Here is a 20,746-nt window from a genome sequence, read left to right on the forward strand (position 1 = left end):
ATTTACCTCTCTGAAAGGAAGATCATGAATCTACAGTGCCCAGCACATAGCAGGGGCTAAATGGATATTTTCTTAGTTCTAACAGAAGAACAAAATAGCTCATCCTGAGGATTCTTCACTGTTGATAGTCAACAAATCCTCCAGAAAGTCTTTTTGTGTGCTTACTGCATGCACTGTATTCACAGGGTGAACAAAACACAGCTTCCACCACCCTAATGAGGGAGAAGACAGAGCCAGGAAAATGAAGAAAATATTGTCTAGTCATGATGAGCTAAAAAAAAAAATCTAATGGGGAGTGATGGGGTGGGAAGGGGTGCCACTTTAGATAGAATAGTCAGGAAAGCCCTTTTTAAAAAAGTAATGTTTGAACTGAGCCTTAAAAAGGAACCAGCTCTGTAAAAATCAGGGGAGAGGTCTTTCAGGTCGGAAGAACAGCATAGGAACAGGCCCAGAGGTTGTCCTATTTTAAGAAACAGAAGACCTTTGTTTCTGGCACGTATTGATTCAAGGGGAGAGTGGTATGACATAAGGGAGTGGGGAGTGGACCTTGAACTTCCTGGTAAAGAATTTGGATTTTATTCCAAGTGGATGGAAAGCTATTGGAGAATGTTATGCAGGAATGTGTCCTAACATCGATACAGTTTTTAAAAGCACCATCTGGCTGCTCTTTGGAAAGTAGACCAATGGGGCGGTGGGTGAGGGTTGGAGCTGGGAGACCAGTGAAGAGGCAGTTACAGTCATCTGTTTGTGACCTGGACTCCAGTTGTAGCTCTGGAGATAGAGAGCAGAATTAGATTTTGCTGTCTCTAGCTTTTTTCTTTGATGACTCTCTCTGAGTCAGGATCCTCTGTTCATGGTAATTAGAATCATTGTTTTTACCAGTCTGCATTTGGGGATGTTTTTCCCATTGTAGGGTGTTGAAGGAGGGCATCAGTTTACCTCATCTTCTATCTGAGGGCAATTCTCCTGTGATCTGGAGCTAGTTTAGTTTCTGCAATTTTAGAAGTTACCGAATTGGCTTTCAAGAGGCTTGGAGAGAGACTGCTAGCAGACTGTGGAGGACCAACCTCAGATAGTTGTAATAACTTTGCCGAAAGCAGTCTATCTTCTTGAGTTTGCCTGAGAGGACAGAAGCTACAGCCCTTCTTTTTAATGTCCTCTGAAGGAAAAGGTCTTATCTGCTTATTGGGATAGTGCTGTGAGGTGTTAACACCACCACCAACATACCACTCATTTAGTCACTTATTGACTTGATACTGTGCTGAGACCTAGAGAATCAGAGATTAAAATGCACTGTGCCTGCCCTCCAGGAACTCAGGATTGGAGGTGTGTAGTTTTGTTTTGTTGAGTGTGTGAGTGGGTGGGGCGGGGAGGGGTGAGGGTGGAGTGGAGGAGAGAAGGGAGCTGGGGAGGGAGGGAAAGAGAGGGACTGGGAGGGGTAGGGACAGGGAAGAGGGAGGAAGGGAAGGAAACATACTAGTCAGTGCTGAAACATGAGTGTGTACTTGGGGCTGAGGCTAAAGAGAAGGAGGTTCCTCTGGAGGTGAAAGGGCATAGAAGGCTTTGCGGAGGAGGGAGATGTGAGATGGGTCAGCAAGGAGTTTGGGAAGCTGTGAGAGTGTGGCAGAACAGCAGATAGATAACACAGGGGTGGCCTGTACGTTTAGACCTTGACCTGGAGTTGGTGAGGAGCCATTGGCTGTCTATGCAGAGGAGACAGATAAGCTTGGATTTATAAAAGAACCCTCAGCAGCAGCATAAGGAAGAAGTGTAGACTGACCAGGAAGGGACTGGAGGCAGGGACCCAGTAAGGAATAAGGATAGAATTTCATAGATATAAGTTTGAGCTATAGCTTTGTCACTAGCTCTGTGTGTGCCTTACGCAGGTTACTCTGCATCTCAGATTCCTCCTCTGTAAATAAGGGTACTAATATTTACTTTATTAGATTAAATTAGTTATACATGCAAAGCTTTTAGTACAATGCTGGCCATATGGTAAGTTATCAATAAATACTTGCTATTAACATTATTACAAGGAGACTTGTAATTATTCAGGTAAGAGCAAAGGGCCTAGAGTAGAAGGATGGAAAACTAGATGAGAAGTAATACATGTCAGAGACTTCTCTGAAGGAGGATCGGAAGAGGCTTGGTGATTGATTGAAACTGAGCAGGATGAAGGAATTGAGGACAATTCCCAAGTTTACAGTAGGTGGAGGATGATGCCTTTAACCAAGTTGGGGAATAGAGGAGGAACAATAATACTTCATAATGGTATAGTTCTTTGAAGTTTGTAAAACTCCTCTTTTTATATGAGTCTTATAGCATCCACTGAGACTGAGCTCCATGAGGCAAGTTGTGATGATCGTGTTCATCACTGTGTTCCCGACACCTAGCACAGTGCCTGGCATGTGGTTAATGCTCAGTAATTATTTATTAAAGGAATGAAAACAATTTAGCGAGTATCTTCTGTTATTCCCATCATACAAGAAGGAAAATGAGGCTGGAAAGAGGATGTAATTTGACTCAGAGACCAGTTCTTCTGGTGGTTGTGGCATCTTGTGTTCTATTTACTACCATGATGGCAGAAAGTGTCTTCATAACCTTTGTCATCGCTCAGGTCATTAAACGCCTACCTGTGCAAGGTGTGGTGCTGAGTGGGTGAAAAAAGAGTGAGACAGGACCAAGCCCTGCCCTATGGAGCATATAGCCAAATATGGATGCTATCTTTGTGGCATACACATTGGAAAGATGATATATTATCCATTGAAACAAATCTCTGAAGCTTAGGTGTAGATTATTTACAGTGTGCAGGTATATTCCAGGCAGTGGTTTCAGTTAGTGGCCTAGAGTAAAATTTGGATCACACATTTTTTCCAAATTTCTTTTCCTTTCCTTTAGTCTTGCATTCATTCTTAAGCATGTAGCAGGCTCTTAAGTTGTTCTAGGCCATGTACTCAGTGCTGGGAGCTTAGTTCTAAGAACATAGACATACCAGACACAATCCTTGCCATCCAAGGGAATTAAATATCATCACTTTCCTTTTTTATAAAGTGGAAATAATAATAATCTCATGACTATAGCGAGGAATAGCTAAGATAATATATGAAAGAGTGTGGCACGTTGTGGATATTGAGTATACTCTTCCTTTTCTGATGAAGTTATTGTAGATCAGACGTCTTTGGTTTGATTGTCAAAAAGAAAAAGTTGAGAACTGGATAGAAACTAGGATTGCAGTCTAGGTGAAATGACAAAAATCACCCAAACTTAGGTCTTTTTTGGTCCTTTTCTAAACAATTGGTTTTCTTCCTAAGAAAGATAATCAGATATCAGATATTCTTTTCTTCTGAAGGCATTATAGTTATGAAATATCTACTTTAGGTGGTTCAGATTTCCTTTTTTTTCCCGTTCTAATAAAGATGAAGACAATCTGTAGAAAGAATCATATTTTAGTCTAAGAAGAGAATTGTTTGAGATTGGGAAATGGAGACTGGGTATCTCAAACACCCTACACTGGTACATTTCTTTTGGATTTATGGATGCAAATCAGTTCATTTACAGGTTAATTTAGGTTCAGCTGAAAATGTCTGATGGGTGCAGAGAGGCCAGGCGCTCACAGGAGATATGTCTTCATTAAGTCCTGCTCATTGCTGGAGCCAGGGTAGCTCTTATGTTTAATAAAGTTGCTCTAACACATTAGCATATGAGGAAACATCTTAAGTTAAATTTATAGTGATCGTGGCCTTTTGATTCTCTGGAATAAAGGTATCAGGTTGAAAATCATAGCATGTTAATGGTGTATGTGCCAGCAGGATCTCCTCTCCCAGAGGCCCTGGGATGGAAAACCTGAATTCCACCCAGGGAACTGAGCAGTGAGAATTTCCCTTGGTGACACTGAAGTTTCTTCTTTGAAGAAATGGTTGGCTAGAATGGGTTGGTTTACTTCTTAAGACAGATGGAGTGTCAGAGGGGCCATATGTGTTGGCTATCCAAACATGCTGGCACCTTTGATTCAAATGACAAAATTTGAATTCGCCCCATTTGGCAGGGAGATTAAATATTTTTAAGTGCCTGCCGGTAGGTTTATAATGTGATTCGAAATTCAAGATAGAGTTTGTTTGGAGGTTTAGCTAAATGTGAGGACTTTTGAGCCAAGCTGTTTTGCTCAGGGAAAGTCTGAGTTGTCCTGAGTTGGGTTTTAGTGTGAGTGTACATTTCTGAGGCAGAAAGCCAGGAGTTGGTTTGTTTACGTGGTCACAGCCCTGAGATGGAGCCAGGGCTGACTAGGAAGAAGGGCAGAGCTCTTGAGGCCTTGAGGCATTCCTTTGGAAAGGAATTATTTTGTGCTCTGCCACTGTCTTTTAAAAAGTAAGAGAGAGAATATTCAAAACAACTTTAGATTGGTCATTCTGAGTATGAATGGTTATACTTAGAAAGGAAATTTAAGTATAGCAGTAGGAAACAACAACAGACCTAGCTGGATATAGTACTAGCCTGTTTTTAAGGTATTTGTCTCAAATCAACAGATGTTTATTGAGTTCCTTCTAGGAGGAAGGCAACATGGTGGTGTAGGCAAAAGGTTTCTCAGTTTGAATGCCTGCTTCACCACTCACCAGCAGTACCTTGGCAGTTACTTATCCACTCTGAGTTTCAATTTTCCTATCTCTAAAAAAGGAATAACAACACTTCTTAGGTTTCTTGTGAAGCTACGGAATAAGTTGATATATGTAAAGTGCCCAGCAGAGCGCATGGTACATAGGGGGTATGTAAACGTTTCCTTGGTTTCCCAGGTATAATCTTAGGTACAGTAAGGAAAATAAAGGTGGTTAAGATACTACTTTCTGCCTATAAATGCTCACAGTTCAGAAGAGACACACTTATACAAGTAACTGATAAAAAGCAACTGTGGTAAGTGTACAAATGATGTGTTAGAGGAAAATGCAGCAGGAAGACATTAATTCATCTTTGAGAGTTGGCAGGTTCATCTCACCCAGCCACTTAGCCAATACCCAAATTCCCTTTGCATTATTCCTGCCAAGCAGTTAGCCTCTGATTGAACCTCTCTGCTAATGGGATTTGTATTGGGTGCTCTATCCTCCCACTCTACAGCATAGTCTGTCTTTGGACAGCTCTGGCTATAAAATCATTCTTATTTGGAACTGAGATCTGTCTTCTTGTAGTGCTTACCTTTAGTACAGATTGGGGTGGTAGCTCCAAAGGAAGCAGCTTGGGGTGGTGGAGAGATTGTGGGATCTAGAGTTAGAAAGGTGGCAAATCCCAGCTCTGATACTAGACAGTTGTGAACTGTGTTTCTTTCATTGGAAAAACAGGTTGCTTATTCTGTTTCTTGGGGCCTCGGAGAACAGGTCGAAAGCGCCTTGGACAAGACATATCAAGGAAGATGGGGTATATGTCTCAAGCCTGCATTTCTCTAGGACAGATCTTCTCAGTTCCATTGACTGTTGTTCTGTTGCCTGGTCTTTCTGTTCTTGTTACTTTCCTCTGAATGTTCTCCTGCTCACCAGTGTTGCTCTTAAGGTGTGGAGTGGGCAGAGCTGAATACTCTGAATATTCCAGCTAAGGTCTGAGCAGTGCAGCCCACAACATGCAGGACTAGACATTTGTTTAGGAATTAATTTGGTTCTGCGTACTGTATGGCTCTGATAATTCCCATATCACCGAGACAGGTTTGTTTTTTTTTTTGTTTGTTTTTGAAATGCAATTATACTTTGCTACGGCCTTTCATTAGTAAAGGAATGACTATCTAGCAACCCCTTGTTTGTTTGGTTCTTCTTCAGGAGTTTTAGCTGAAGGATTGAAGTATTTAAGTGCTTAACGAGAGCATCTGGCTGGCTTGATTCTCCTGTAGCTGATATTTCTAGCTCTACCTCCTCCTTCCTTACAAGCTGATTGTAAGGCTTATTTGAGGGATGCAGGAAAGCCATACATCTCTGTGGTTGTGGCTGTTTAGCTCAAAAGGTTAGACGTATAGTATGATGAAAAGGTGCTGGATTTGGGATCAGAAGACCTGAGTTCACCTTCCACCTCTGCCACTTACTAGTTTTGTGGTCTGGGGCAAGTCTCCTCATATTTCTGAGCATCAGCTGCTTCCGCTGCAAAACCAGGATACAATATTTACTATACAACTTTGCTACTCAAAATCTGGTCTGTGGGAACATTTGGGAAATTGGTAGAAATGCAGACTGTCAGACCCCATCCAGATCTTCTGAAGCAGAACCTACTTTTTATGAGGTTCCCAGGTTATTTATATGCACATCAAAGTTTGAGAGACACCTCTCTATAATTATTGTGGGGATTAAATGAGCATATTGGGCATTTTTCTTCTGTCCAGGTCAGTATTCATTCCTGGAGACTCAGAGGTGCTGTCTCCCTGGTCAATTTGCATACCCCTTTTGCTGCTCAAAGATTGAACTCTTATCCAGCTCACCATATTCCCAGGTACCTTCAGTTACCTCCAAATCCGATGAGGCCTCGGAACACAGATGGTTCGGTAGGAGTCTGCTTTCCCATTCTTGAAAAAGAATTTGAAGCACATGTCCTGCTGATAGGGTAACAGCCTTCTTCATTAAAGAAGCCACTCATTTGGATAACTGACAGCATTCAGTCAGGATTTCAGTCATGAGGACCCACTGGTTGTTGGGCACTGACAACCCCCTGTGAAAAGCTAGAGGCAGTTTCCATCCTTAGGGAGCACCACTGCCTGGTATGGGGGGCCACTTGGTAAGGAAAGAATTTCCACCTAGTGAGGCTTGTGTAGAGTGCCATAAGGACCCCAGGTGAAGAGGAATGAACTCCACCTGGGGAAGTTAGGAAATTATTTTTTTAAGTCATGTAATTTTCCACCAGAAATGATTTTTCAGTGAGTTCTGATTTCTTGGTTCAGTGGCTTTGTGGTAGTTTCCTGTTCTGTTTATATGACATTGATACTGATCTGATCCACCAGTTTTCTGCATCAGGAGGGAAAGGTGTTTACTGAGTGCCTGTTCTGTGTTAGGAACCATATGAGATGCCACGTGGATTCCCAGGCAGTGAAAAAGACACAGCCTGGCCCAATGGATCCTACAGTTGAACAGATCTGTGGCTGTCTCAGAGATAAAAGTTATCACAACTAAGTAGCTCATGTGTTTTTTCACTGGAGTCTTATAACCATCTTAAGTAAAGTGTTCCTTTCAGGAGCTTATGGATAAAGTAAAACTAGAAAATGCAAGCAGCTTCTGAGCTAGGAGAGTAGGAGTTAGGTGGGATGATGAAGCAGGACGGTTCACCATCAAATCTGCCCTGTTCAATTCTATAAGATAACATTTTTCTGGAGTTTGGGAGGTGATAGTGAATTTTCGAACTGGCATTTCTAAAGGGGTTAAAACCCACCAAAGAGCATTATTTTTTCTTTTCATCCTATAAAAGAGAGAGAGAGAGAGAGGTAAAGAGAGAGAAAGAGAGAGAAAGAAAGAGAGAAAGAGAAGAAAGAAAAAGAAAGAAAGAGAGAAAAAAAGAAAAAGCAGGCATCAAACAGTAGGTTGCTCAGGGTGCTTGGCCTGGAGCTTAGCACAGCCCACTGAGGAAATTTCCTCCCATCGAACACTCAGGGCAATTGAGTTTGCTCAGGTTGGGAGGCTCTGTGGGTCTCAAAGCAGGAGTTCAGGCATTTATCCAATCAGAGTTTCCTGCTCTAGTGTGAAGCCCTGCTTTATGATCTTGCTCTTAGAAGGCCCATACTCTTGTTGAGGGGATAAACCTAGAACAGGAGTAATTAAAGTCCAAATTGGCTATAAGTGCCACCTACAGGAACCCCCTAAATGGAGCTTGGTGGAGATTTGAAGAAGAGAGCAGTTGCCACAGTTTAGAGTTGGGGGTGACAGTGTGGTCTTTTGTATTAGTCCTGAAAGGAGTAGGCAGCTATGGGGTGGGGTGGGGGTTGGGCATAAACCCTCATGTTTGGTATTTGACCTCACCTCAGATCTAGTTACAACTGGAAGTTGCAGAATGTTTGCTTTCATCTAGCTGTGTTGCATAAGAGTAGTGTGTTTGAGAAAAAGGAAACTAGGTGCTTTGAAATGGATTTGGCTACTGTGCACTGTTTAGGGACTCTGATGTTGAGATCCCAAATCTTTTTGGTCTTAGTGCTGCACAGATAGACATTTGCATTTAATTTCAGATGGTCCATTTTAAAAGAAGGTAGTTAGATACTTGCTTCATTCATGAGTCCATTTGATAAGTATATATTAACTTGAGTTGTGTGCTGGTTACTGTTCTGGTTTACTGGGTAAATGCAGATGAAGACAGGTCATTATGGCCTCTAAGATGCTCACAGTCTGCTAAAGGGACAGACAAGTCAACAGATACAATCAAGATACAATATGATCTGTTCTAGAAGCATAATCAGAATTCAGAGTTTAGGATATACAGTGGAGTGTGTGTGTGTTTCTTGAATCTATGTTTTATTAGTTATTTTGGTGAGTACTAGAATGTTAGAGCAGAAGGGAACTCAATGTATGAGTGCTTGAAACTTTGAATTAATAAGAGTTTCTGAGAGAGAAAAACCAGGAACATGGAAATACATGCAGTACTTTTAAAAAGCACTTATTTTGAATCAAAAGTTCCTTTGGGGTGACATAAGAACGGATAAATGTTTAATGGAGGTTAGCTATGAAATAATTAGCTTTAGAATACTAAGTTTAAGGTATAGCTTATTCTGATAATTATTACAAAATTTGCTTTACAATTGTCTTCCCACAAATGGAAGTAGATGCTAATATATCTGAGGAGTGGATTATTTACTATTTGCATAAGGAGGAACTGTAAGTTCCTTGTTTTTAATTGTATACGACCTGATAGTTGTAAAAGCTAAAGTAAGACTTGTACATGGGTGTACTGGCTGCTGTTCTCTGCAGAGGTTTGAAGAAGAGTTCCTACTTAGATGACGCCACCTGAAAGACTTCGGGTGAGGAGTTTGATCAACTCTGAGTCCCCGGAATTCATTAGACTTAGAAACATTGACTGACAGCGGTGTCAGTCAATGTTTAAATCTCAGATGATTGATAGTTTCTTAAGTCTCCATCAGGTAGATCATTTGCTTTCACTTCTTTGAGCATTTTCTCCCTTTAAAATCTTATACAAGGGTAGGATGTAGTTGCAGATTGCTTAGCAAGTCTGGAGTAGATTTGGGTGTTGAATTGTAATGGGCTCTGATAGCCTTCTGTGGCCATGTCCAAGTAGAGAACTCGTATCAGCCTGGCATTCAACTTTTGCTCTTAGCAGACAGGGCTGCAGGGGTGGTAACTGCAGACAAGCCTTCTCATGCTTAAATTTTAGTGGTAATTTTGGAGTTGGACAGATAGCAGTGTAGGAGCACCATTCCTTAAGTTATTTTCATCATTCTAAATAAGTTAGTTATATTTCAAAGTAAAAAAATTTTTTTTCAGGAGAAAAATCTTCAGAAAATAAAAATATTCCTCCATCTTTGGGAAATGCCATGCACTTTGCAAATTATCACATTTGATCTTTTCAACAACCCCATGCATTAGATGGTATTACCCCCACCCCCTATCCCAAACCCCTTTCAGAGATGAGAAAGCTAAGGTTCAAATTATGTGAGTCACACGGCTGACCCAGGAGCCTTGGGCATCCTGAGGTGGGCCACATCACAGTGGGTTCTGGTATCTTTGGTGTTCTCATAGGGCCAGGACTTTATAGCTATTAGTGCTTGTAACTTAACAGTGTACAAAATCCTGTCACTGGAAATCAATTTTTATAATATTCCCTCCACAGTGCGAGTACCTGTTATTCTGCAGGGGAATACTTCACATTTGTACAGGGTTTTTTGGCTTTCAAAGCACTTTCACATATGCGATCTTATTTTGAAACTCAGAGGAACTTTATAAGGTGGGTAGAGCAGAGTATGATTTTTAACTCCATTTGGCAGAGGAGGAAACTAAGGCTCAAAGCAATTAAGTGGTTTTCCTAGGGACTGTGTCAAGGCTAGAACCCCTCATTAGGCTCCAAGTCTAGTGCTTTCCTGCACTGTCCTGCCTCCCTCTTAATAATGTTCAATCTTAGATTCCCTTGCCAGCTTCAGCAAGGCTATGTGTCAATAATGAGTGTCAGTCAGGATAAACTTGGGGGTCCATAGAATGACTGGATCATCTTATACACAGTGGGACTAGTGCCAGAGAGAAGATGAAGATTGTTCATGTCTGGAATGGCGTGAGAACCTTTATTCGTTGTATTCATTTATTCACAGTCCGCTACAACATTAGCTTTGTGTATTTCTCAGTCTCCTTTCCATTTCTTTCACCACAATAAGCTAGTTTTCTCAGTGGACTCTAGAGCAGTGTTTGTCAGCCTTAGCACTATTGACATTTTGGGCTGGATAATTCTTTGTTGTAGGGGGCTGTCCTGTGCATTGCAGGATGTTTAGCATCATCCTGGGCCTCTGCTCACTAGATGTCCATAGCATCCCTCTCCAGTTGTAACAACCAGAAATGTCTCCAAATGTTGTTAATTGTCCCTTGGGAGACAAGAGCTAGGGTTGAGAACTACTTCTAGGGCTGGTGAAGACCTGCAGGTGCAAAGCTAGAGCTTAGAGGCTGGCCTGAGAGCGAAAGGTCTTAAAGAGCAGAGTACTTTTAATCATATGCTTTTGTTGTTCTGAGTTGTCTAGAGACAGCTCAGGGCTTCCTGGCTTTACTTTCTGGGAGTCTGGCTAGGACTGGCACCCAGATCTGAATCCCTCCCACTCAGGACTCTTTCATCAACCCAGAGGTCCTCAGTCTTTTCAGGCTGAAAGAGCCTTTTCTGATTGCAAAAATATATATCAGAGATGGCTATGTGATAATAATTGTACTTTTAATACCTATTGATTGAGAAGATAAATAATTCCTTTCAGTCAGTATTTATTGAGTACCCACTATTTGTGTCTCTGTCCTAGGACTGTGTCTGACATGAATGATCGTAGGTGTTCAAGTGGTAGTTCTTATTATCCTTGTGTGATATATGTATTCATCATGTAGTGCACAGGCAGTGCTGGGTGGCCACATTCACAGAGCAGTGGAGTGATAACTATGAACCCAGTGGGCTCATAGCCCATAGGTTGGGAGCCAATTGATGCATTATACCATGCGATTTGAGAGAACAGCAGGCCTAAAATTCTAGGCTTTTCTTGAAACCATGAACTAACTAGCTCCACACTTGAGATGGGAATCTCCACACTCTGGAAATAAAAAGCCAACAGGCTACCCAGAGTCCTCAGTGCAGCTCTCTCAATAGCTATACACTAGGGCATCTGTGATAAAAGAGGAGGCATTTAGCTGGAAACAAGCTTTAAGTTCCTAGCATTAGTTGGTAAATGGTGCATGGGTCTAAGGGGAGTTTAAAATAATGGTCTTGAACTTGGGAATCTGTGTTTCTGGAGCCTCTCATCTTGAAGCACTCAGCTTCTCTGACAAGAACTATTACTCTTATTTCAGAGGTAAGAGGCAGAGAGGCCAGGCCACACAAATGGTCCCTGAGAAAGAGGCAAATACTCTCAGATTTAGGAGCTGGGACTGTGGTTGGCACCCCAGGATGGTCAGATGATGGTGAGAAAAGAAAAAAAGGTTGTTAGATTAAGTTCTACCCAATCCGGCCAACATTTTGAACGCCCACTGTGAAAGACTCCCTGAGAAGGGACTGTATCAGAACTAGATAAGCAGAATCTGGGACAGAGGGAAGGGGGAGGGCCATTCTAGGCAGAGGGATTGTGCAAGCCAAGGTACTGAGATTAGCATATGCTGTTTGGGGGTGGGGAGGGGGAATTATGGGGATTTGGGGATGAGGAACAGTGGTGGCTCAGGTAGAGTGAGAGTTGGAAAGGTAGGCTGCGGCTTCTCAGGAGGCCCTGGATGCCAAGCTGAGGAACCTGTGTTAGGTTGAATTTAGTGAGGCACATACTGAACAGACACTTTCTCTAGAGAGCAGTTTGCTAGGCACCAGCAGCCATCTTCCTGCAGCACCCTGGAAAGTTTCTCATTAGTAGGCTTTCTACCCATTACTGCCTGAGGGTATGAGGTGGGTAGAGGGGACCTGTTCCCTTATCAGGGAGCATACATGGGTCACCGCCTTTTCTCTCATTACTTCTTCCTGGTTTCTCTTCTGCTTTATCTGAAGCCTGAAGCCTAGCACATCCTGGGCAGCTGGGTTGGGACAGAATAGTAACTTTTCTCCATTTGAGAATATCCCAGGTTACATGCCAGACTTAACCAGGCAAATCTTTCCTATTTAAATTAGCTTGACCCAGCCTCATTTATTAATCAGGTTCTTGGCTGCCTCATGTTTTAGGGTTTCACTCCCAGCTGCCTGGCTGGCTCACTCAATTAGGTGTGATCTTTGAGATTATTTAATCTTCCCTTCCTGTTTATCTTTGATCAGACAGATGGAGGGGGGAGGGAGGGGAAGAGGGAGAGAAGGAGGGAGAGAAAGAGGGAGAAAGGGAGGCGGGGAGAGGGAGCGGCGCTATAGTTAACTTGGCAGATGACAAGGATCTCTGTTTCTCAGGATATACTTTTGAGTTCATCCCAGAGTCTATTGACTATAGTCACAAATATCTGAAAATGATCCCCCCACAACTCTTTCCTGAGCTCCCAGCTTCCTGTTAGCTTTCCTGTTCTCCAGGTGCTTTCTCCATCACTCAGATGGTCAAGCTAAGAGGATGGTCAAGCTAAGCCCTAGGACTTATAGACACTGCACCCTGGTTCTAGTTCTGACTCCTGTCAAATGGTATCTTTAGGCCAGCGTCTTCCTATTTCCAGGCCTTTGTTTTCTCAATAATAAAATAAGAAGGATGGATTAAATAAATGCTAACATTTCTTTCTGTTCTAACATTCTCTGAGTCAACAAGTACCACTGTCTAGTAAACCTCTAGAGAACCAGGTGTTGCTCCAAGCAGTTTTGTTGCATAAAAAGATAGAGCAGCTCAGCATTCATTTTGTCTGGTAATAGCTTGGGTACATTCCTGCTCATTGTAAAAGCTGAGGGCAGCCACAGACTGTTTTGTAGAAGGTGCTGGACAGTTTTCCATTTTGATTACCTGGCTCAGAGGCCAAAGCTGAATAATGATTTTTAGCTGCTCTCCTGAGCCTCCATCTAGGCAAGCAACAACGATACTGAAGGGCATCTGTCCTGGTGTCTCAGCCTCATTTGGGTCAGTAGCCTGCCTGTGACCTGACTGCCAGACTTGTGGCAAATCAGTGCCACAGAAGCTGGGGCTGAGCAGACTTAAGCTCTGCTGGACAAAAGCCCAGTGGTGACCAGTTAAACAGACTGGGTGTGCTTCCTTGTGGCAGGACTTGACTTCCTCACTGGTCCACCGTTGGGCCACAGGATGCAAGCAGTTTATCTCCTGTGTGAGGGTAACGGAGAAAGGAACCAGCTGCTAAGGGCTGGTCTGACTTGAGTCATTTTAATTAAATCTGCTCTTTAGTATGGCGATTGAAGATGATGCTGGGAGTCTTGGGGGCTGTAGCTGGTTTCCCTGGAAAGGCCTCATTGCTTAATGTAAACCCTGGTGCTACCATAAGTAGCTAAACCTCTTAGGAATATAGAAGACATTTACATACCTGGTTCTAAATTCAGGCCTTTAAAACCTCAAGTCCCTACTAGTGCCCATTAAAACAGTTCTCTCCCATTCATTAACTTTCACAGTACATTTCTGTCTTCTAAGCAGCTCTGAAAGTCATACTTTATGGGCTCATCTTGCCTGTGCAGAGGGAAGTCCAAGGCCCAGAGAGGTTAGGTGACCTGTTAAAAATGACACAGCTCATGAAGGCAAACCTAGGAGTAGGACCCATGGCTTCTGCCTCCTCATTCCAGTGAGTTCTGCCTCATTGTTTCTCAACAGACACTGTGGTGGCATATCCCCAGCCCTGCCAGAATGGTTTTGAAAATAAAATTAAAGTTGCCATGCTGCCAGCTGACAGGAGAGATGGAGAAAACAGTTGCTATTTTAAGAGGTTGTTTTCTTTTGAGTTAAAACTGGCTGTTGGTGGTTTGGTGGGCTGGTACAGTCTGGGTGGAGGATCATAAGCCCCAGGGTTTTGTTGCTACATTCCTGACTTGTGTAACTAGGCTGTCTTTGCCTGAGTCCCAGGGCCTCCTGTGCAAGGGATCAGAAGAGTTCCTACTTTTAACCCTTTTTATAGGAGTTAGGAGGATTAAGAAGTCTATAAAGAGACCTAGGAAAGAGTTGGTATATAAATAGCAATTTTTGGTGCTTCTTGATTTTTTTATTGAGGTGTTACTTATAGTAATGCAGACAAGTTTTAAATGTACAGCTCAGTGAATTTTTACAAATTTTTATACCCATGTTACCATGACCCAGATGAAGATTCAAAATATTTCCAGTACTCTGGCTGTCTTGATGATTTTTACAGTAGCTCAGAACTTAAGAAGAGAGCAGTCTTGTTTACTCTGGCCCCTTTAAGAATCTTAGAGGCCATTATATTATCCTTCTGTTACTCATTCACTGTTTCCCACACACCTAGCAGTGCAGGGCTCTGTGCTAGGTGTTGTTGGGAATGTAGAAACTGGTCATTGTTGGCCCCGTGCTCACAACCCATCCGGGTTTATGACTAGGATCCAAAGCAGAAAGTGAGAAGGGCTGAGAGAGGTAGCTTAGAGGAGGAAGGCTGTCTCTTGCAGTAGAGGAGAGGGTATGTATGTTTATCTAGACACAAAATTTTTCCAAGTCTTTTCACTGTCTATAAATATAGGAAAGGGGCCATGTTATGGATTTTCAGTCCCTCCTCGGCCAGTTTTTTCATTCTCAGACTATGTTGGGTACTTGGAGAGGTGCAAGCCCAGCTAAAAATCCGCATCTGTATTATTTACTCAGTCTTGCCTTCTATTTTGGGAAGCAGGAGAAAACACAGGCAGTATGGAAGAAAGCAAAAACAAGAGGTACTTCTCTCCCCTTTGGCTTCCAAGTCTCTCAGGAGCTGACTTCCCTTCTGTCTCAGGTTTTAAAGCTCATAAGACCCATAAGACCACAAGTGCTATGAGTTAATTTTGGCCAGAATTTCTCTGCCTGCTTTGATCCAGTAGTTTAAAACATAGAATTTTCTATATCTTATATGAAAACAGACCGAAGAAGGACTTCCCCAACCTTTTTTCATGTGTGAGGAACAAGTTTGTGTTTTGTTTTAATTGCTAATTAAGGCATATGGCTCTGTGGTTGGTAGGAGGAAAATGGCCATGTCTAAAGTAGATGCAAAGTGATCCCCTTCTTTAAAGATAATCTCCCAAGGTAATGAAGACCAGTGCCTGAGACAGAGTCAGCATGAAGAGATAACATGCTAGGACATTTGAACATTACAGAGCTTTATCTTGGTACATGTGTGGATAGTAGATAAGAAAGAAAGAAGGGTGGATGCCTTAGCCTAACTGACCTTGTTCAAGTTCTGATGAGTTACTGCTGTGTCTTGGAAACATAAGAGACTTCGATCATCTGGGTCCATTCTCCACCCCTCTTTTACAGGTAAGAAAACTAAGACTTTGATTTGACCAGAGACCTGAAACCAGAACCAGATGTCATATCTAGTGGGGTACAGAGATGGTCTGAAGGGAGTGCTCAGCAGGAAGTTTGGGTGGGAGAGGGTGGTGGTCAGGTGGAAGGTGGAGGGTAAATGGAATGGCAGGAGCGTTGGATGGTTCTCCACAGCATTTGGAGCCAAGAAGACCAAAGTACCAAAGGAGGAGGGGAGGGGAGAGTTGGGGGGAGCAGAGAAGACTGTGAGGCTGTCAGTCATCTGTGGGGAGGGCTCTGGGAGCCCCACAGTAAGGGACTACTTAGGCCAGAATTAAAGATTTTAATTGGCTGGAGACTTTTCAGCGTTTATCCTCCTTATCTTTTTGTTTTTTAATGGACTACATGGGGAACCCCTGAAGCCTTGGTAGAAAACCTGCTTTTGGACATTCCTTTCTTTATGTTCTTTTCTAAACAATCAGATTATAATCTAGCACTGTTGTGTATTGTTCAAGGGAACAGAAATTATTACACCCTCCTTCCCTCTTCCCCCGTGTTGGTTTATGGTTATTCTGTGCAGTTTGAAGTTAGTCCAACAGTTTTATTATTCTTACAAATATGGTTATAAACTGCAGTATTCAGAAGGGAGGACTAGATAGCAAACTCATGAACCAATCTATTTGTTTTTGTCTGTGTGATAAAATATATATAACATAAAATTTACTATTTTAATGATTTTTAAGTGTACAGTTTTGTGACATTAAGTACATTCACATTGTTTCGCCCAATCTGTTTTCATTCTTCGGATTTTTTTCTACCAATTAAGTCATTGAGCAGAAGGGTGCTTAAATTTGATGTTTGCCATTGAGATTAGCTGTTTGGTCTCTCTGAGTCTGTGTCCTCATCTGTAAAATGGGAGTAGTAATAATAATAAGAGCTCTGGAGTCAGAAAAACTGTGTTTGAATTTAGGCATCATCACTTACTAACTGCAATCTTGGGGAAGTTAACTTTTAAGCCTCAGTTTTCACTCTTGCCATATTGAAGGGGAAGAGAATGAAGATTTATTGAGTATCTATCAGGTATTGTGCTATACCAGTGCCTTTCATTTGCTGCCTTGTAATATCATATGGTCCAGTGAGATTACAGATGTTATTATCCTTATTTCATGCTCATGGACAGTGAGCCTTGGAGAGGTTAAGTGACTTACTCAAGGTCACCCAACTAATAAGTCTTGGAAAGAGCCATTTAGTAGTAATTATTATGGGATTTTTTTTTTTTTTAACATAGAATCTCATTCATTTAATGTTTGCTGATCCTTTCCTAGGTGATAGACATTGTAGTTCTGGCCAGTATTATTTTACTGTCTTAATACCATTTTATAAATGAGGAAGTTAAAGCCTAGTAGTCACCCAAGATCGCCAGATCGTAAAGGATAAAGCCAGAATATGGACCCAGGTCTGCCTGACTTCCACCTCATGATAACTGAGGATTATCTGACTGTGACCCAGTTGTTTCAAGCAGTTGTTGATAAAAATGAATTTCATTCCAGCATTAGAATTTGGCCAGTCCCAGGAAATTAATTGCAATGAGATTTGACCTGAATCAGAAAATAATAAAAGGTTTGCGGGGGAGAGAGATAAGGAAGGGGTCTTCCCAGCTATTATTATTAGCATGTCTTCTCAAAAGCTTTGCAAAGAACAGAAATAGAGAACTGCCATCACTTTCTTCATTATATTCCCAGAGGTTAAGGCCAGGAACAGATTCTTTATTCTTGCATTGACCCTGGGAGGTAGACCAGTGAGTGGGATCTTGTGATTTCACAGAGGACTGGCAGGGATAAAAATCTCATTAGAGCTCTCTCCCAAAGTTATAAGGATCTCAGGCTGGTGTTAGGGTTTTTAGTTCATGTGAAGAAGCAATGAGGGCTGGTCCTTGGGTGGTTTAAATCCTTCTGGCTTGGTAGAAAATGCTTGGTTGTTTAAAGAACTTCTAAAACATTTTCCCAAAGCCCAGGAGTCCTTGAAAACCATTAGCTGAGGCAGTGATTGACCAGACTGTAGGCATTGCTCCTCATTCATTCAAATGTGGGCTTGAGCACCTCGTCAAAATCAGGGACTGTCCTCTGGAGGTTCACTACTCTAGGGGGGGTGTCAGTAACAGTATAGCATTAGGACATTACAGCTTTTAGCAAGAGTGGTACAGAAGCATGCAGGAGAAGGGTCCTAGCCCAGCCTGGAGGAGTAGGGTGATTGAGAAGCTGCTGCCTGGACAGCCCTGCAAGACCAGTGGGATCTAGACAGGTGAAGAATGAGAAGGGCATTTGAGGAGAACTGGAAGGCTGAGGAGGCTACAGAGAATGAAAGCCAGTGCAGGGTTTTTAAACGGGTGTGGAATGTTAAGGTCTGTGTTTAGAAGAACCACTGGTGACAAGCAGAGAAGGAACCAGAGAAGGCACCCCCACTCAAAGCCGCATACTCTCTTTCCTCCTCCTCCCTTCTCCAGCCCACACAGTCCAACCCACAACCTTGTGAGCAAGCATCCAGCACAATCCCCTTACAGCCAAGAATACATACACAGCTGACCACACAGGGCCCTACCCTGGACGCAGTTCTCTTGTTCTTGGGTGCTGGTTGCTCGAGCTGCTGGAGGGGCCTGCCTTTTCTGTATGCTGAAGAGCTGGGGGCTGTGGCTTAGGCTGATGAACTGTGGGAAGGGAGGCTTTTCCAGCCCCTAAGAAAGGAGAGGCTGATGTTGCTTTCCATGTTCCAGCCTTAATCCAGGTCCGTCAGAATTGGGAGGGGCAGCAAAGGCTATGGGAAAGGAGGTAGGAATTGTTAACCACCTGGCTCCTCAGCCAGGGAGCGTAACTGTAGAAATAAGAGGCAAGTTCTCCTAAAGATGAGAAAGAGTGTGTGTGTGTGTGTGTGTGTGTGTGTGTGTGTAAATAGGACTTTAGCCAAACTCCACCTTATCCCTCTTACCTAGGTAGATTGGCCAGAGTGCATGTAGGAGAAGAAATGGCCCTGTCCTCTCTCTTTTTTTGTTTAAACATTACAAAAAGATGTTATTTGTCACCATTAAAAATCTGAATTTTAAACAGATTTTGGGACTGGGAGCTCATACCCATCAGTGCATTCGATTTTAGCATCTGTCTCATCCCAGTAGGTTTTCTAGAACTGCTACCTTCACTATGAGTTCTATGAGTGTTCCCAGGTCAAAATTGGGCTGCTTCGGCACTTTGACTTTTCTAAGACTTTTGGAGCAGATAAATAGATTGGCAAGCCTTTTCTCTGCTTTTTCCAATGCTATCTGAAATCAATTTATTGACCATTTCTTTCCAGTCATTTGTCTGCACCTCTCAGGTCATGATTTCCATCATCATCTTCTGCATTTGGTGGACCTGTTGCTGCTGAGCATATGAGGTCTTCCAAATCTGATTGTTGTGTTTTTTAGTAAAACCAACACAGAATATACAAAGCAAATAACCATCAGTAGTCCTGAGATCAACATGAGCTTCAGTCATGGTCTGTCATTTTATGATCATGGAGCACATTTTGTCGTGGGTAGGATCTGTGCCATGGAAATTAGGCAGTTTTTGCCCTGAACGTTCTCAGTAATTAGCTTGAATTTTCTAAATGCAACTTCATCATTCTAAAGAACAGCTAGGCTCACTTCAAAAACATGACCCTTGAGAACATCAGATGTGATTTTGGTTCCTTAAGTTCTTGTGACTTGGGTTTTTCTAATTTTTTTTTATATTGAATATAGTTTCACATCATACCAATCTTTCTTAGAAAATGGGTCAACCACTTTCTTCTTGGCTCCCTTTTTCCCCCCTTTCATAAGGTGCTTGTTCTTGCCGACTGCCATGGTGCTGCTCAGCCAAAAGTCAGCCCTGTCCTCTCAAGATGCCTTTTTGCCCTGAGAGCTCCCAAACCTTTGTTGTATATATCTCCCTACCAAGTGACAGGGTCTGTGGCTGAGGAATAAAGGGGAAAGAGAGATTCTTATGATTCGTGGGAGGCAGGGTGACCTTATGTTTTCCAAGTCAATATACTTATGAGAGTCAAAGGAGTGCCATTAATAATTACTTTGGTATAGCACCTATCAACTGGGACTGTCCTAGGAAAACCGGGATGTTTTCCTAGGTCACCTGAGTATGGTCACCCTACTCAGAATTTGGAGTAAGCAACCAGGCACCAAAGTTGCTGAAGGCAGAGAGTAGCTAGAAGAAAACATCAATTTTGTTGTGCAGAGGCAATTGAAGTGGGAAAGGCATGAAGGAAGTTGGGGCAGCAAGATTGGGAGATGGAATTTGTTAGGAAGTAGACCTACGGAACTTGGCAGACTAATCAAGAATTCCTGAGATACCCTCATCAGGAAGCCCTGGCTTTGGGAATATCTGCCTGCTTTTTCTCTAGCGCCCTCATTTTTAACTCTTTGGGGGATCATCCCTTTTGTAAATCCGGTAAGTACTGTTTCCTCAGAAAACTACATGTTATAGGACATGTGAAATTTTGTGTGTTGTATTAGGGCTCCACAGACCCCAAGTTGAAGATACCTGCTCTGACTTCTCTCCTCTGCTATTTTTCTGTTTTACCTCAGTCCTTGAATTGGCCAGTCTGTTTTCAGTTGCTGGCGATTAGTTGCCTGTGACGAATGCCAGCTCCTACAGGCTTACGTTGATTGCAGAAGGGGGACTTACTGACTCACATGACTGTGGGAAAGGACAGGGTGGAGCTGATCTCTCTGCATGCTTACTCATTCTCTCTGACTTCCTGGTGAGTCTGGGCCATGATTACAGGCTGCTTTGACTTACAACTTTGGATCCTGGGGTGGGAGGTAAAGTCTCTACTTCCTTCTACTCCATTTCTCTCCTGGCATTGTTAGAAAAATCCCACAGAAGGAGTCTGATTGGCTGCTTGGGTCATGTACTTATGACTAAACCAATTACCATAATCAAAGAGGAGGCTGTTGTGTAGCCTAGCTTGGATCACAAGCCTGCTCCATCCTATGGCCAGGGAGGCAGGCTTGGAGTCTGAACAGGTTGTTCCTCAGGAAAATAATTTCTCCTGTACTTTTTTCTTCCTCCCTGGTAGAGTTCACTGCTCCTGTTCATCCATTCTTTTCCAGCTCCAGCAGGGCTTGTGGGGTAGGCCTGGAGACCTGGGTTCTGGTCCTAGGCTCACCCCTCTACCAGGCTTTCATTCAACAGTTTACCGAGCACCTAC

The 20,746-nt window shown here is 42.7% G+C and overlaps 1 protein-coding gene and 1 pseudogene across 1 annotated transcript in view; one reads left to right on the forward strand and one right to left on the reverse strand.

Annotated features, from left to right (window-relative positions):
- The window catches only part of CHMP4B (charged multivesicular body protein 4B), a 41,457-nt gene that overhangs the window by 1,484 nt on the left and 19,227 nt on the right, over window positions 1-20,746 (forward strand). The gene's annotated exons all lie outside the window — the stretch shown is intronic.
- Window positions 18,437-19,621, reverse strand: LOC120603560 (40S ribosomal protein S3a-like; annotated as a pseudogene).

The sequence above is a fragment of the Pteropus medius genome, unplaced genomic scaffold (assembly GCF_902729225.1).
Source record: "Pteropus medius unplaced genomic scaffold, Ma_sr-lr_union100, whole genome shotgun sequence".
Taxonomy (NCBI): Eukaryota; Metazoa; Chordata; class Mammalia; order Chiroptera; family Pteropodidae; genus Pteropus; species Pteropus medius.